Genomic DNA, 18,207 nt, shown 5'->3' with positions numbered 1-18,207 from the left:
ACATCAAACACAAACCTGGCAATATATCCTTACTGACACAAAACACAAACCTGGCAATATATCTATACTGACACTAAACACAAACCTGGCAATATATATATAGTGACACTTAACACAAACTTGGCAATATCTCTAAAATCACATCAAACACAAACCTGGCAATATAGCCTTACTGACACAAAACACAAACTGGAAATATATCTATACTGACAAAAAACACAAACCTTGCTATATCTCTATAATGACATCAAACACGAACTTTGCAATATATCTTTACTGACACAAAACACAAACCGGGCAATATATCTATACTGACACTAAACACAAACCTGGTAATATCTCTATAATGACATTAAACACAAACCTGGCAATATATCTATACTGACACTTAACACAAACTTGGCAATGTTTCTATACTGACACAAAACACAAACCTGGCAATATATCTATACAGACACAAAACACAAACTTGGCAATGTTTCTATACTGACACAAAACACAAACCTGGCAATATATCTATACAGACACAAAACACAAACCTGGCAATATATCTATACAGACACTAAACACAAACCTTGCAATATATTTATACTGACACAAAAAACAATCCTGGCAATATCTCTATACTGACATTAAACACAAACCTGGCGATATCTCTAAAATGACATCATACACAAACCTGGCAATATATCCATATTGACACAAAACAGACAATGCATCTATACTGACACTAAACACAAACCTTGCAATATCTGTTTACTGACACTAAACACAAACCTGGCAATATCTCTATAATGACACTTAACACAAACCTGGCAATACATCTATAATGATACTTTACACAAACCTTGCAATCAATTTATACTGACATCAACCACAAACCTGGCAATATCTCTATAATGACATCAACCACAAACCTGGCAATATCCCTTCAATTAAACCAAACACAAACCTGGCAATATTTCAATACTGACACAAAACGCAAACCTGGCAATATCTCTATAATAACTCAAAATACAAACCTTGCAAAAATCTATACTGACATAAAACACAAACCTGGCAGTATAATACTGACACAAAACACGATATATTTTCTTCAATGACACTCAAAACATACATGGCGAGATCACTGCAATAACACGAAAAAACAAATTTGCTCATATATCTTATATCATTCCCAATCAAACTACTCTGCTTTAACCCTATGTAAATACTCACAACCCAACCAAGTACATGAGCTTGAATTTTCACAATAAAAAGCTCAACGTTAAAGCAGTGCTCGTACCTGTATACTAATATATAGTTACACTCATGTACCACCAAATTAATCTGTAAGCACTAAATCACATATGACAATTAAGCAGAATTCGTTTATGATTGAAATTACATATTACCCTATAAGCGTTACCTATGGGTTCTTAAGAAAGGTACTAATAACATGATGTAGTAGTGTCAGTTTGGTGATCGACCAAAGTCAATCGCACTGTATAGAGAAAATATGGAGGTTGATTGCTCGTAGTTATCTTTTCTTTTTCTAAAACCGCTTTGCGTATCCAGTCCAGTCGCGGTTATTCCAATCACTGGCTCATATCCATGATCACCATTTTGCCCGGGCGTTTACCCTTTCCAACTAAGAACAGTAATATACGTTAATGCAGTGTCCACAATCCAGTCCCTAAGGAACTTGACAGATTGTTCCAAGAGGTGGCGTGATTTATCGCCACCATTTCAAGATTCAGGCTACGCTCCAACGATTTTTGTCAGAGTTATTGCCCCTCTTGACTTGTAAATATTATTGATATTTATTGGCTATACTGTGCCAATCACACGGCCGTCCCGGATGATGGATGGCTCTACTCAGGAGTCGGTCTAGCGCTCCTGGCTGACACGGCGGGTATCGTTTACCGATCACGCATCAGTGATTTTAAATATGGCGGTACAATGCACAAGCTGCGTTTGAACGTGGATTATTGGAATTTGTTTATTTATAAAATAGTATATTCCTGTTAACATCCTGTACGTTTAGGCTTAGTGTGTGGCTCTATACATACCCGATCGCAGATGAGCCATGTGACTACTTTCAAACATGCTTTAGTCGATTATACACTCAGAAAAGCGAGGACGACAAAGGGCATACGATGTCATGTTAATAAATTCGCTCACATAATATACCAAAAAGATTGCTTAAGTTAGCCAACGATGTTTATGTCATTGTAACATGATTACTCGCAGGCTCCATGTATCATCGCGATGGACAAAGCACGTCGGCTTTTATGTCATTAAAGCAAGTGTAATGGAATTGAGATGTGATGAAATTCCCTTCTAACTATACATGGATCCTTACTTAATTAGATCACTCGGGTACGAGGCGGACGGCCAAATGACACACCGGCTTGGCACAGCAGACAATCAGGCTGTTACAACACCATAGCGCACATCTCACCGGCTCCTTGGTCAAGGCACCGGTCTGGTAATGCGATAGTAAACTCCCCCAGTACGTTTAACGTTTCCCTAGAAGTGAGTAGGAAGTACACTGTTAGGGTTATGGTAAGTTGTTTCACAAACAGCAGTACGGTATCGAGACATAATTGGAATATTATCTAGAGATAAACGTACTTTGTTTCCTACATGCACACAGTATTTTCATAAACATTGACACCTTAAGTGAAAGGATGGGAACACGTTACATTGGAATTGCATTGGTAGTGTGTTCGGTATTCATCGGGTGGCGTCGGCAACAATCGGATATATTGGATAATTGTATCAGATTGATAACAAATGGCAATACGAGCAAGATTGCCCCAATCAAAAGCGACTAAACATCATGGTGTTAAAGGCGGCACTGCTGATGAATGACGTGCAATTACGATCGAGCAAACCAACCTGTTATTATAGTTTAGATTTATCCTTTATTTTTTCTGATTTGATAAAGGCTTAACTGTTCGTGTTCGTGGATAGCCATAGTTTTCATTTAAAGGACACATCAGCTAGGTTAGCGACAGAAATTGCTATCATGAGCAAAGAAACCAAGTTTGCCTTTTATTAAACAGTCAATGGAACAAGACAATGTGAGTCCTTAAACACAATCAAACAGTGGAACATATACAGGTCCACTAACATCACCATAACAATACAGGTATAATAAGATTACAATCGAATTAATATGTATACAAAAACCTGATAACAAGTGGCCAGTGCTTTGACGACCTGGACTACAATACTCGCACTAATGATAAATACACAACTTTCGTGTAGCTGTGGTAAAGATCTAGTGGTGTTCTCACCTGCAAATTACGTGTGATAAGGTTTGGTCATGGTACATGCTTTTCTTTTCTAAGATGGTTTGTATTAACATCTAGGTTATTTAAAAATTCATCATACTTCTTTTCTGAAAAGTCGTATATTTCCCCAGAAATAAATACCACGGAATACATTTGATAAAGGTTTGAACAATATTCAAACCCCTATCAATAGCTTGTATTTATTTGAAAATTATTGCTCATAGAGTTCGTATCGTTGAATCGTTGAGTATGACATTTAAGATTCCAAAATGTACGTTAAGCTTTCATTAAACAAAAACGTGAGTTAAGGAAAGAGTGCATCATACATTGTATCTCGGGTTAAGATGATAAAACCAAAGTACAGAACAACCACATTTGTCTTGGAGTTGTATTGTCAAGTATAGGATCTGAATGTCAAACAATGCACATTTAAAAGCACCAGAGAGCTCAGTGACGCTTCCTGGAGACAACTATCGTTTCTGCCACTTTTCCCGGTGCTGCAGATGGAAGGCTATCAGTGCTGCATATGCTATCACGGTGGCCCATTCCTGTGGGGGATGCAGGTTCCGAAGGTCTGAGGAGCCATGTTTTTAAAACAATCACAACGATTACGTGAACACCAACAACTGTTACGTAAAATGCTCTAATTGCAACGTAAATACCAATAAATGTCAAACAGACGACAAGTGTGTTTAATTAAATGTTTATGACTTTTAAGTGTTAAAAGGTACATTAGCATGTTCAATACTTTCAGCACAAATTAGTGAACTATATCATTTGCTTGTGTGTCGTTGGATGCATTGCTTCCTTGTCTTGTGATGAACATATTAGCAAATGCCAAAGAAACTTCCAGGAAGTATTTCTTTTGTTATTTCGGTGTATGCGATAATCTTTATCTGGTATTTTTACACGTTTCAAACAACTGACAATGTCACAATGCATCGTTCTGAGTTAATTCGTGCATTTTATAGACAATAAGCAATGCATTAAATTCCTACATATCCAATATTTATGATTAGGTAGTCGTAGGTTATATTATCCTAAATCCAAGATAAGGATCTTGAATACCATACTTTCGGGAGTATGAAGGATCTTTCTTTTTCGATGTAACGATACTTTTCATTGTTTAATAACCTTATACTATTCGACGCGTGCAAGGATCATTTCCTACAGACCAGCGTTCTTCTCAAAACTTCCCCTGCTAATGTGAACAAACGAGTCGCATGACTCCATTCATTTAATTGTCAAATGAGGGAGCCCGTTTTTAATTTGGTGTGTATTTAAAGTCCACGGTCAGATCTGTCTAGAAAAGTATACTACATGTATGTCTCGGTCCTGTATATTGTGCCTGACTCGGGTATAATCTAACCAAGTCATACATATTCCAGAACTAAATATGTGACTTAAGAATTACAAACGCACATATTTGCTATGTTATTTCTTACTTGCTGATATAAAGAAACAAGGCATTACTCATTTCCGGTTTATGCCACGTCGCGCCAATGAACCATTAAACTAGGTATGTACAGTTTACACAAGGAATGTAAAGAGCAATTCAACAAGCCAGTTATATTGCGTTATGTTACAAGTGTGATGCTACTAAAAAAACTCCTACATTTGAAAAAAAACCTGATTCAATTTATCCCGAAATTTCCCCTACTTCATCAAAAGGAAGCCCCGAATCACTCGAAGTTTACAGTAGTCGCTGTCTCTAATTCCTTCCTCTGATATTTATGATCACTTGATTACTGTTGCCCTTTTCCGCACAGCATAAGAATTGCGGCATAATCCAATAAGGAGCATTTGGGGATGTATAACTTTATATGTGCACAGCTCTTATCAATCGATTTTACAAAAGACATTCGGTATACGTAAAAGCGTCGGCGTTTTTCGTAGGATAGAAATAAAATGGTGGCAATACGTTTATAGCAGGCCCGAACAAATCAGGGGCCATGTGAAAACTAGGCGATAGCACGCAAACAAGAAATATACAATGCACAAGTATAAAATGCTTATTTTTCGTAACTGAAATCCAAAACAAACCATAGGTTCTTTGGCTGCTCAACTGACTTTCGTAATTTGTCGTAAATCATTATACGACAAACAAATATGCATCAGGAAATCTTTGCAGACTAGATTTACGTTCTAGCTTGGTACCTTATCATCGCTGATGGGCTTATGATTCAAGACGCCATGATTATTCACCAACATTGCCCGGACAACTCACCCGGGAAACGTTTTATTTACATTCATACAACGTTGCAAAATTGCTATATATTTACATGTAAGACCAAATTTTATGAATGCTTATTTAAAAAGGAGCTGTTAGAGAGAAACGTTAGCAAACTTTGCCTCGTCAACCTGTCTGTGTAACCCTTCAAACGACGCATGCGTTAGCTGAACAGTTGTGTGTACCTAAATTAAGACAGGGCGTGGTTCATATTGTTTTGTGTTATCATTACTTCATATGAAGTCAACATACAGTAATGCCATTTGATGTAAAGACATGTATTGTGATTTTATATATGATACCTAGACCAGGAACGAGTAAGGATGTTGATGTCGATGTACTTAAACTTCATAGGTGCACTAGAAATAGTCTATTTATTAAATCGCAACAGAATTCTGCTTGTTTAGCACGAGTCTACAATAAGGCTTTTCAGGAACAAAGACAGATATCGTTTGGTAATTTTTCTGCTCTATTTTTAAAGGAAAACAAATGGTGTCTATTGTAAAAGCTGTGAGATTTGTTTTGTCTACATTTCAGCGACCAGGTTCCATCTTCTTGGTATTGCAATAGGAATAAACATATATTATGATATACCCGTTAACAGTCTGTGCGGGCAATCTTTCAGAATTCAAAGAAATACATGTATACACACATTGTATGTACTCTACGTCCTTGAAAGCATTTCTTAGCCAATCACCTACACCACAGAAAACTATATATAAGCCTGACATTGTTCGTGCTGTCTGGGAATGTTTGTCATCAATTAAGTTTTAAACCAGTTAATCTCATTACTCCATGCTCCATAATGGCGCATTTCTATCTGATTTCGTTTTAATGAGTACAAATCAGAATACAAATACACCTAGCGAATCACTCTAATCGCCATAAAAGGTTAGGGTAACTTTGCCGCTACCCTTATTCGTTGTAACTTAAGTTGTCAACGGAATGAAATTATCTGTTGTAATTTTGATCTATTTTGAGCGATTCAATGGATTCTGTACTTTTATCAACTGCATTGAATAGCACCGTGCAACTCAACAAATGTACATTACACATCCATAATACATGTACCACAGTATCGAGAACGCCAGCAGTTCCTATCCCCCTTCTATATTTGGCACAAAAGGACTGATTGTCGGTATACAGCGACAAGTTGTGAGCCAATTCCTCTCTACCTTGGGTCTCAGAGGACACTTTTATTGGAGAGTAATTGGGCGCGTGCAACTCTTCCATAGATTCTTGTAAGGGAGATTGGCTGAACTGGTAAAGGTATAATATACATCCATTTCACCCGGGAGAATTCCTATATACACCGATATCGGACAGGCCTGGCATTTGTAGGAGGAAAATATTGTGATGTACCGCAAAATTGCCCGCCACCATGTATATCCTCTACCAATTTTCCAAAATAGCTACCCAAATAACTAACTAAGCATTCTGGAGTAAAACGATGTCATAAAGAGAGCAAGAGATAAAGAGAGAGAAAAAAACACCACTGCAATATCATAAAGCGAATAACCATTGTGTAGGTGGAATCGCGATTGAATACGACACTTTTCCTAGTAATATCGAGATCATTCAATCACATTTAGCATGGATTCTATATATTTTCGACCGTGACAAAATTGATGACCATTGACTACAAATGGCATGCTAACACTCGGTTGGTTATAAAATAAGAGTGCGTCGGTATTTTATTCATTGTAATACTCCCCATCCGCATCTCTTTAGGAAGGATGATAAACCGTTAAATGACATTTTAATGAAATTATATTGCGCAGAGACACTAGTGGAGACATCTAGATACAGACTTTACGACGTTAGAATATCCGCCCGTAAGCGCGCCATTCTACGGCATTGTCTTTAGTGTTACAGAAAAGGGACTGATTACCAATATAACAATAAATCGTAAGACAGTTTCAGAATTCTTGTCAGACCCTATTCGTGGTTTTTGCGACAACAAATTGCATAGCAGTTCCTTTAGGGACTAAAGTACATTCACCTCTTCAGGCTTCTGTATCTGAGTAATCTAAAAATAATACATCAGGTCATATTGGAAAGGGCATGGCAAAGTCATCTTTTCCTTAGAGATGGCGGATATTACTCGTATTAATTACTTCTCGATTGAAACTTACAAAATTGTGGAGTCCTCTATCTCTCCAATATCTCATCCATAAAATAATATCCTATTAAAACGGCATTACACATTATATTACATTTACGTATAAAATTCCAATAGGATTTCACTTTGGTTACAATTTCTCTAGAATGTCACTGAAATGAGTAACCTTTGATGTTGTTGTCCCTCAAAAATGTCATTTTGATCATTGTTCAGCCTCATTTCAATCCATTGTAGTATAGAATAAAACAAGTTATATATAATTTTTTTTAATTTATGTGACCGAATGGAAGCACATATTTCAAATGCCCATTTAAACACATTTTAGGTTTCTAATATTCATTTCTTATATGCGAGTACCTACATCATCTTATTGATAGTTGCACGTATAAGAAGAAAAAAGTAAAAAAAACAACAACAAAAACCATCCAATTATAATATCGAATCTCAAACCATCGTAAAACAAAAGGCAATCTGATCAGCCACTATTTCCCAGACAATAGCTTGACCTTAACCTTTTATTGAGGTTCATGTACCCAATGTTTTGAGTTGCATTCAAAGTCGAAGTATTTCCTGTCGCGAACGTCCACTCTGCCTCTCGAATCCAACCTTTGGTTGATCATCCCTGAAAGCACACCATGCAATGAAACAGGCGATGGTAATGCAATAATCCTTGTTGATCACCTATCCCAGCCTGTTATATGTCCTTCATCCCTGTAGGCACTGCTAATGCATAAATTATTATCATTGAGAATAGCCAGACTAATACATGCATCTAATCAGCGATGTTAACACAAAGGATCCATCAGTAGTCTGCTAAAAACTATACCAGTCATCAGCAAATTAGCTGTACACTAATACCGCTGTTCCTGCCAAACCTATCACAAAAAGGATGTGAAACAATTTTGATGTTATCTAAGTAATCAGTAATTATTGTCAATAAAGTGTAATCACAGTAATAAATTATATCATAACGTGGGATGTCTGCTGGACGGACATGGTTCACTGTTTTATGGTAAATTGGTAGCATGGTTTATGTTGCATTACGTATTTTATTTGACATAACCACGTTATCCTAACACATGATGTCGTTTAGGGTTGATAGAAAGGTGTCCAAACGTCATCCTAATACAATGTACAATGTCTTCAAAGTACTGTGCATATTAATTATGATATTACCTTCGGTAGTACATCAATGGTTCATTATTTTGTATATCATGTCCTGTCATTTATAGCACGGACATAATATACGATGGGTAATAGACAAAAAAAGGTGTGATAAAGACCTCGATATGGTGTATTTCGCAGGACGCCTGTGAAACACAAGCTTGTGTGGTGTGTCGAGATAAATCGTACAGGTAGAGATGGCATAAGAACAGAAACCATTATACTACCTTTTTCTTTGTGGGTTATCTCTGAAACACTATAACGATATATCTAAACGTTTATTCTCGATATTCGACGTTCTCTGTGTAGTTATCTTAACTTACAGGATTTCTTCTCATTTTTGTTTCATTTTATTGCCTTTACTTGAGCTACACTTTCAGTTTATTCCCGGATGCCTCAGGTTTGATGATTATACCATTTGACATGTGGCACAGGGTAATTGTAACGTATGTGTGTAGAGGTATTCTGAAACGGATGTCACAAACGATATATACCTGAAATAATTGTAACGTTATTGTAATTTGGATACTTTTTGCTTTGGTGAAAGTCATCTTGTAAGTCTGATCAAACCTTTTTTTCTAGATTTTGAAAGTATTCCGTCTTTGCGTATTGCAGAGTTATCTTCTCTTGAGAACAGGATTTGATTGTTACGTCATTGGTTTGTGTGAGAAAATTGCGTCATTTTCTCAAAAAATGATGACGTTCCTCTCAAAAACCAATGACGTAACAATCAATACCTGATCTCAAGAGAAGATAACTCTGCAATACGCAAAGACGGAATACACCTTATGATAATAAGAAAGGTAGCTCGATGATCTGATGTTATACAGTTGTTATTAACAAAGCTATTTAGATAAAACCGATAGGAGGTGGTGTTACACGATTTCGTTTTTATGGAAATAACCGTAAACTTTGAACGCGGATGTACATGTAATAGCATGACAGCTATATGCAATGTTTTATTACTAAACTTGAGACAGAGTCACGTGCAGATGTAAATATCGGCTAGAATATGTGTACAACGCACATCGTTGTAACTATGTACTATTGTATACAGTAAATTATCGTGGTAATGGTTGTTTTACAGGATTGTTCGTTTCCTAGTCCTTGGTCTACTTGGAGGGGGTTATATCTGTATGAACACATGCACCGTACACAGTTTTTGTCTAAAACAACAGTACTAACTACTGCAGATTTGATAGTCCTTGCTACAAGTTGTTCCCCGTGGTATTTTCCCAGCTCTCTCCAAGCGTATAATCTGTGTGTCATCAGGAAAACTTGATTTGAGGCAATTTTCCTGTTCGTGTCAATGTTTGGCCACGTGAGGAAGTAATTTTGATTAAATATTCATAACTCACTGTTGAATTTACAGCAAATAACTGACATGCAATTTTGCAGCTGCATCAACAGTCGTCATATGAGTTTACCATAGGTAAGGCGATGGGGATGTTTTCTTTGCGAATATATAACTTCATTTCCATCTGTATCTCCCCCATGTACTTGCTCTAGCTTTTCGTGTGTTCGTTTGAAGAGAAAATGATTGACACATTGTATTTATATTTATTATGAAATATCCAACTATCATAGTCCTGTGCATGTGCTAACAAAATGCAACGACACTTTTGCTGTTATGTTTTAATATTTTCAAGAGTGATGATTAAAAAAAAAAAAATTCTCTCAGGTTTGAGCAGCTGCCTACATAATCTTTGTGACATGACCGAGTATAATGAATAAGGGCCAAGATTAGGTGCAACTTTTTGTGACTGAATCAGATAAAAGCAAATTTGTTCTAATAAGTTATCGCGAATAGTCTTAATTACTTATCGAAAGCGTATAGTGTAAATATTGCGTTTTGTCCTGCTCGTGAGTGTCTAGTGTAAACATTGCCCTCTTACTGAATGCTGGTGTCTGTTGTAAATATTGTCCTCATATTGCTCTCTTACTGATCGTATGTGTATATTCTAAACATTGGCCTCTTACTATTCGTGGGTGTCTTGAGTTAGCATAGCTCTCTTACTGATCGTGGGTGTCTAGTGTAGACTTAGCTCTCTTACTGATCATGGGTGTCTAGTGTTGACTTAGCTCTCCTACTAATAGTGGATGTCTAGTGATGATTTAGCTTTTTTACTAATCGTAGGTGTCTAGTGTTGACTTAGCTCTCTTACTGATCATGGGTGTCTAGTGTTGACTTAGCTCTCCTACTAATAGTGGATGTCTAGTGATGATTTAGCTTTTTTACTGATCGTAGGTGTCTAGTGTTGACTTAGCTCTCTTACTGATCATGGGTGTCTAGTGTTGACTTAGCTCTCCTACTAATAGTGGATGTCTAGTGATGATTTAGCTTTTTTACTAATCGTAGGTGTCTAGTGTTGACTTAGCTCTCTTACTGATCATGGGTGTCTAGTGTTGACTTAGCTCTCCTACTAATAGTGGATGTCTAGTGATGATTTAGCTTTTTTACTAATCGTAGGTGTCTAGTGTTGACTTAGCTCTCTTACCGATCATGGGTCTCTAGTGTTGACTTAGCTCTCTTACTAATCGTGGGTGTCTAGTGTTGACGTATCTCTCTTACTGATCGTAAGTGTCTAGTGTTAACGTATCTCTCTTACTGATCATGGGTATCTAGTGTTGACTTAGCTCTCTTACTGATCGTAGGTTTCTAGTGTTGACGTATCTCTCTTACTGATCGTAGCTGTCTAGTGTAGACTTAGCTCTCTTACTGATCGTGGGTGTCTAGTGTTGACGTATCTTTCTTACTGATCGTAAGTGTCTAATGTTAACGTATCTCTGTTACTGATCGTGGGTGTCTAGTGTTGACTTAGCTCTCTTACTGATCGAGGAATCTAGTGTTGACTTAGCTCTCTTACTGATCGAGGGTGTCTAGTGTTTACTTAGCTCTCTTACTGTATGTTGGTGGTTTGTGTTAACATTGCTCTCTTACTGATTGTAGGTGTCTAGTGTTGACTTAGCTATCTTACTGATCGTGGGTGTCTAGTGTTGACTTAGCACTCTTACTGATCGAGGAATCTAGTGTTGACTTAGCTCTCTTACTGATCGAGGGGGTCTAGTGTTTACTTAGCTCTCTTACTGTATCTTGGTGGTTTGTGTTAACATTGCTCTCTTACTGATTGTAGGTGTCTAGTGTTGACTTAGCTATCTTACTGATCGTGGGTGTCTAGTGTTGACTAAGCTCTCTTACTGATTGTAGGTGTCTAGTGTTGATTTAGCTATCTTACTGATCGAGGGTGTCTAGTGTTGACTTAGCTCTCTTACTGATCGTGGGTGTCTATTGTTGACTTAGCTCTCTTACGGATCGTGGGTGTCTAGTGTTGACTTAGCTCTCTTACTGATCGAGGGTGTCTAGTGTTGACTTAGCTCTCTTAATGTATGTTGGTGGTTTATGTTAATATTGCTCTCTTACTGATTGTAGGTGGGTGTCTATTGTTGACTTAGCTCTCTTACGGTGGGTGTCTAGTGTTGACTAAGCTCTCTTACTGATTGTAGGTGTCTAGTGTTGACTTAGCTCTCTTACTGATCGTGGGTGTCTAGTGTAGACTTAGCTCTCTTACTGATCGTAGGTGTCTAGTGTTGACGTATCTTTCTTACTGATCGTAAGTGTCTAATGTTAACGTATCTATGTTACTGATCGTGGGTGTCTAGTGTTGATTTAGCTGTCTTACTGATCGAGGGTGTCTAGTGTTGACTTAGCTCTCTTACTGTATGTTGGTGGTTTGTGTTAACATTGCTCTCTTACTGATTGTAGGTGTCTAGTGTTGAATTAGCTCTCCTACTGATCGTGGGTGTCTAGTGTTGACTTAGCTCTCTTACTGATCGTGGGTGTCTAGTGTTGACTAAGCTCTCTTACTGATTGTAGGTGTCTAGTGTTGATTTAGCTCTCTTACTGACCGTGGGTGTCTAGTGTTGACTTAGCTTTCTTACTGATCATGGGTGTCTAGTGTAAACATTGCTCTCTTACTAATTGTAGGGGCCATTCGGAAACCATTGTACTTATAACTGATAGCAGGTGTCTGGTGTAAACATTGCCATACATTCTCATCATCATTTTGTGGTGTTACTATTGATGACAGTAAGTGTCTAATGTGGAGGATGTCCCTTTTGTTAATGGTGTATCAGGGGGTTACATCATTATGATTGTATTGTGTCACGGCCTTCCGACGATCCAGTAAGTTAGGGTCTAAACAGCACTGTTTAATAAAGGAATACACCAAATTAAGAGGAAATTGTTTACAAGTAAGCTTTGCATAAATTTTTAGTAGCAACCCTTGTCCCGTATTCTGATTATATGTGTTAAGGATAATTGGTTTGTTAAAACATTACTGGTGCTTGAGTGGTGGGATCGTGTATTGTACCATATAACTTTATTGTTGCAACGGACTTCTTTTATGATTTTACATGAATACATATTCGCAGAGGTTACTAAAGAAGAAAAGTGTTACGCTATTGTTTATCAGCACCGTTGGCGTTTCTGAAAAAGAACTTATTTGCAGCTTGGTATTTAATAATTATACCGTAATGATAAAGCGAAATAGCTTACCTACTGTAGGCAACATACGAAATATAGTTCATTGCTTAGACCTCGAAAGAAATGTGTTTGTAATTAAAATCTAAGCCTGTTTGTTGAAAGCAAAGCCAAGCATGTTGTTGTAGAAATGTTTATAGAAAAATCAAAGTAAGCAATATACTCGCTTTTGTAGTAGATGGGATGCATTTACTATTTACATAATGTAAACATATATTGTTTAATGTCAGCAGATATGCGTTTATTCGATAAATGGCTAATGCACATTAAATATGTACACGGGAAGTGCAAGTCTTCATTGTACAAATGTTGAAAGTATTAAAAAGGGTGAATAATACATTGAAGAGAATAGGTGTTTATTTCAACATCTCAGTAGGTAATTACCCTGTTGATAGTACATGTGTTTAATACACACTTTCAGCAGGTCAGACTATGTGTTGTATGAATAACTATTACCCTTCGATTGCAATTAAGAAATGTTGAAATACAAATAAATTGCTCATTACAAATACAAAAGTAGTACTGGCCAAATAGAATCCTATATAAAGCAAAACAATAACTTCACTTTAACAACGAATGTAAAAACTGTATATATGAACAGACCAAAAATATTTTAGATTGAACATACTGATACTATAACAGTATTCTAAACTGAAAAGCTGATCATTTTATGTGAGCTTTATCACCATACAGCATTAGCGTTTTGAATCAGACAACAGATGAAGGATAATACCACAAAGTGGCTGCAGCCATTCCGAAACATATGTTTCCGTTTACCAACATTTAAACAAACATGCACAGAATCAGTTTACAACTGTCAAATGTTTAATAAGTAATTGACTTCATCATTAGTTCAAGGCTATTTGTTCACTTTATTTCAAAGAACAAACATATATCGACGAAAGTTAAAGAGAAACGAACGTTTAGTATATACTATCTTACATTAATTGTGATAGGATATTGTAATTTTAAAGCTAAAACCATGTATTGTCTTTAAAAATCTACATCGTTATTAAATGGGAAGGCTCAGAGAACTTAGCGAGTATGCTTATTACAAATACAGTAGCAACAATCACAATAGTGTCAAAGAAGGGAAAATGGAAACTCAAAATATATATAAAAAAAAACCAAAAAAAACAGCAGCAGCAACCGAGGAAATAACAAAAGACGGACACAGCAAATAAGCTACATGTATACTGTATGAAAGATATCGAGATAACTTTACGGAATATATAATGATAGACATGTAAGCTCTCTCAAAGCGTGCTCTCGAGGGAGCACGGTGGTCTGTACCTTCATACACATCAGCTTAATTAACACAGCGCTCTTAACATGTCAAACACAACTCCCACTTCCGGTTTCAGTCTCCAGGGGAAGGTTGGAAGCGGTAAGATTATTGAATATTGTCAGATTTTTTATATGAGCATTTAGTTCAAATTATCGATCATGTGTTACTTATTTACTTTCACATTTCATCTTTGGTGTCCTTTGGGGAATCATAAAATATTGATATACCATTACATGTACGTATTGCATCTTGTTTGACGCGTCCTCTCAATCAACAAGTCTAACTGGTCCCCGGAGCAAATTTCTTTTGATCTAGTGATCATGTAGTGTTAGAATCAACATTGTTAGTTAAAACTGTAATCATAAGGTTACCATTTGGCAGTAAAGACTGCTGTTTTATATAAATTAATATAACAAAATCCATTGTTGTACTACTAAGGTAGGCTTTGTCTCGTAACATAAGAATATGAGTTATATGTAATAACCAGGACAAACTGAAACAATCCGTTACATTACCAATGTACGTTACATTGAAAAAAATGTAAGATTGTCCTACTGGAGGAGCAATAAAGGTTTCGTACATTGGAAAAATAATAACGATTCATTAAAGATTTCGGAAAGGTACCACTGTACTGCCAATCAAACTTAAAAACAATGTGACATGTCTAAAGGCGTCACCATAACTGTATATTTTGTATAAATGGATTTGCTAATCGTTAAAACTTGAATTTCGCGATCTATCTCTCCTTCCCCATGTTGTAACATCTCGCCTCATCTACTAACTGAGTTTACCTGTCACAGTGTATTCGTCACATCGTGTTGTAGGATTATGTATTGCTCGGCTATAAAACCCTTATTAAACACAAACTAACGTAGCCAGATATCTCAACCGATGTTTATTCAATCCACCGTGGAATTGTACTGTCATGCCTCGTTTCGAAATATAGATTTCAGTATCTTACCGGGTAAAGGAAAAGTTCTTTCCGTCTTAGTTCGGGAGCCTTTAGTGTTGCTTCCAGTTTTATATAAATGTTCGTCTTGTTATTATGGTGTTTCCCAAGTTCAGAACTGAACATAGCTATACAAGGAGAGCAGCAGAAATGAAAAAACAATGAAACACACAAAGTCCTTGAGGTGAACACTTATAATTGTTTTACTATCATAATTATTATTATTATTATAAACAATATTTGTTCCCATTAGAGATCCATTCCTATATTGATCAGTCCTCTCTCTGTTACAAATGTGGCTACAAAAATAATCAAATTTTTAACTTGGTTGTGTGCAGTTATTATGATATGACGTTACACTTTCTATGAGTAGTTTCCTAACAATTTACGTACAATATGATACGTATCAATAACAATGAAACAGAAAACAACGATTAGATTCCCTATCAAACCAGACATAATTTGTAAGATAGGCGCCTCTTGGCCAAAGCGTTGTAATTTTATCAAACAGTGTCCAGAGAAAAACCCCGTCCTACTGATATAATTTGTATCGGAAATGTGTCAAACTGATGCGCGAGTCTTGGACACACCCTGACCCATTGACCGAGATGCATGCGAAATAGTGCTTTGTGTTGCAAAACTTGTGATGTGGCTACGTATGGTAGACAAAACCCTGCTGTATCAATCCCAAGGCTTTTTTACAAGCTGCAAAGAGCGTTTAAAGTTTGGTAGCCATTAGAAATATAAATCAATATTTTCCGTTTGATTGATATCATTATCGAAGTCTGCACAATCCTTTTTTGAGACGCCATTTTGATTTACACCACCATAAGCGACATTATCACCTCTCGATGAAAGCCTAATCTTAACATAATATCCCCTGTTCTTCTCAAGCTCGGTTAGTTCTGTAATCAAATGTTCGAAATGGTATAAAACCTTAAAGATTGATATCGAGTTTCTATCCATTGACATTTATTCCAAATGTGACATTTAGAAAGGCTAGAAGATAAAAATATACCATTTGAACATGTTCAAGAAATACTACGTCATTACCAGGCTACCATAATAATTGAATGCTATTAACAAATCGCGATAAAGTGAGATCCCGGCGAAGATTTAGGCGACACTACATCGTGGTAGGATTAACAGTCTATTATGGTTGCTATTGAAATGGGATGGCACAAATTGACTTATGATGTTCCTTCCCTAACACCCGTCTGTGCAGACCATAGACTTTACTATTATGTGTGTATAATATCGATTAGCCCACATAAAGGAAGTAATCTACATATACAATCTAGTCTATATTGAGGTGTTCCGATAAGATATCTGGGTTTCGATTTTATTGCCTATTAAGTAACACACCTATAACAAGACATAATTGTCTGATGATGGGTCTGAGGTCTAGTTGATATACACCGCTTTCATTTCGCTGGCTAATCGGCTGTGCCCTTGGTTGTGTATACTCATCCATTGCGTTCTACACTATTTTCTACATGTAGCGCGGACCGTTCACCTACAATCCTTCTACTAATCCTCTTCTTTCAGTCTCGCTCATGTACGGCATCCAACTCGCCATTGTCTCGTGTCAGAGTCTCAATTGTAATTGTATTGACTCAATTTAAGTAAGAATATGGATCAATGATCCGTCGCTTATGTCTCATACACTCTCTTATGTCCATTTGATGTCCCCCTGCTATTCAGTTTAACTAACGTCTTGTTTACCCTTCCGGTCAATCAGGAACCAGGGAAGCATTGTATATGTTATCATGGACTTTTATATAACGATTAAATCAATCACAATATATAATCAAATATCAGTTTAGCCCGACCTGGACCAAAAGTAACCTTCTACAACTTAAAGATACATGTAACAGCATCAACAGGTTGTAATATTATTGAGTTTATTTTTCTTGAATGACACATTTTGTAAAGGATACAGTGTTCTTCAACATGAACAATCCTCTTTGAGAGCATAGTGTGTATTTAAATTTTGTAACGACATGTATTATCCTAAACATTGTTAAAACTAATCTGAACCAAACTTGACATCACGTTTCGCCAAGGTTTCTTCTTTATGCTTTGAAACTCATTATTGCACTTTGGTTTTATTAAACATGATATTTTGAATTCGTTGGTATTACTCCCTAAACTATTTTATTTCGGTTGTGATGTATGTTGAGAAAGGTACTATGTTCACTCCAAACCTGTGTATGGTTCATGTTTCATTAAGGATATAACATTTTGCGCCAATGCGACCCAATGGTTCTACTCCAGCACATTGTTTGTCCGAACTCAGCAACAGATACGAGAATGGGTAAATCCCCTTGACGAGAAAATCATACAACAGTTTAGGCTTGACGGCACCATTGGCTATAGATTTGCGCGGCTTTGGTGCAATGTATAATCCGGCACAGAGCATTGTGTATATGCAAGGATAAAGCATAATTTCAATTTGCCGTGACGTGTCTCTAGAACGCATCATACCAACAACCTATATGGCGCGTACAATTACCTTCAAACGCATAGCAACAAAACGGTCCCAAACTCTGGAGAAAGAAGATTTCTTTTGATTTAGTTTTTGCCACATTGTTAAATCTAGCCCACACACTATCACATTTTCTTTGCCCGTT

At 36.7% G+C, this 18,207-nt stretch overlaps 1 protein-coding gene across 1 annotated transcript in view; it reads left to right on the top strand.

Moving 5' to 3' along the window:
• LOC110456459 (glutamate receptor ionotropic, kainate 2-like) overlaps positions 1 to 18,207 on the top strand; it is a 209,590-nt gene that overhangs the window by 45,192 nt on the left and 146,191 nt on the right. The gene's annotated exons all lie outside the window — the stretch shown is intronic.

This window comes from Mizuhopecten yessoensis, unplaced genomic scaffold, assembly GCF_002113885.1.
Source record: "Mizuhopecten yessoensis strain PY_sf001 unplaced genomic scaffold, ASM211388v2 scaffold8745, whole genome shotgun sequence".
In the NCBI taxonomy this organism is placed as follows: domain Eukaryota; kingdom Metazoa; phylum Mollusca; class Bivalvia; order Pectinida; family Pectinidae; genus Mizuhopecten; species Mizuhopecten yessoensis.
The sequence above is the reverse complement of the archived record's forward strand: the minus strand, read 5'-3'. Positions and strand labels throughout refer to the sequence as shown.